This window comes from Nematolebias whitei, chromosome 11 (genome assembly GCF_014905685.2).
Source record: "Nematolebias whitei isolate Nwh7 chromosome 11, NemWhi1, whole genome shotgun sequence".
NCBI classification, from domain to species: domain Eukaryota; kingdom Metazoa; phylum Chordata; class Actinopteri; order Cyprinodontiformes; family Rivulidae; genus Nematolebias; species Nematolebias whitei.
The window spans coordinates 14561384-14562683 of record NC_056508.1 but is presented as its reverse complement, the minus strand read 5'-3'; positions in this window follow the sequence as shown (position 1 = coordinate 14562683).

Genomic DNA, 1300 nt, shown 5'->3' with positions numbered 1-1300 from the left:
GCCTTCCCCGTTGGACAGCTATTAACCTGTCGTCCCTCTTTCCAGGAGCCTCAGACCAGCAGCCTGTGGATGTGATTTAAACTCACTGTAAATAATAAACACTGTTATTTTGTATTCCCCTTGTGTCTGCCTCATTCTGGGTCTCATATCATCTGGGTTCCCCGCGCACTCCCAACACAAGAAGGACCATCAGCCTAACAATGTAGGCTGATGGTCCTTCTTGAGCATGTGATCAGCTGGTTTTGGTTGTCAGCAGCAAAACTGGTTGATCCACTCTGAGAAGGTGCTATTTAAGAGACTGAGCTGAAAACAGCACCTCAGACTGAAGAAGTCTCTCGGACGAGAGACGAAACGTTTCTACATTTTTTGTTGTTTTGCTTTGTTTTGGGTTTTTTTGAATGTCCAAAGGACCAGATTTAACTTTTTTAGATTTTTCTACCTGGATTATTGAGCATGCATCAGGATATTTCTACCACTTAAATTTCAACAAATTATTTCAACACTTGTAGTTTTCTCACAGGGACTCTGAGGCTTACTTTCTGTTCTGTGTTTCAGTCTGTTTTACTGTTTGCTGTCAGAGTGACCCAATGAGCAGCAGCTTGAACATTTCATCTGATCTTGGTTTTCTGTACGCTTCTACAGTTTATAAATCCAAACGTCGGCACTTTGTCAGATCAGATTATTCCGAAATAAATCATAAATTCCTGCTGAGCTTTAGAGAAGGAGGGTGATGCATGTTGGATAAGTTTCTGTAAATATTGTGATTATTGTTCTATTTCGTATAGGCTTCGCCCTTTAAGGCCTTTGCTATTGGGTTTATCCCGTCATGCAAAGCATCGCACTGAAAAGTTTAGTCCACGCCCACATGTTGTGTGGGCCCCACCCGGTCCGTATAAATTACGTTAAGAGCGGGCAATCGGCTCCCATTTTTCTTCAGCAAGTGATTAGCACTGACCTTCAACATCGAGATGTCCATCACCAACACCATTCGCCTGCGTCCGTCCTGCAAGACCGGCTACTTGCTGAGCTTCGACTGGCACAACACCTGCGAAGGATGCCTGGGTCCCCGCCACACCTCCTCCCTCCAGAGGAAAGGCAGAGGCGAACAGCCTTGTTCAAGGCTAACGTCGAGGAATGCCTCTCCGTGGCGGGAGACTGTTCGCTGGACGATGTCATTGACTTTTTTGACTCCTGCTCTCGGAGCGAATCGGATGGTTCCTCCGGTACAGGTGACGTCAGCAGCAGCCCCGCTACTCACTCCCTCCCGGAGAGCGTAGGGCCAAGCGGATGACCCCCCCCC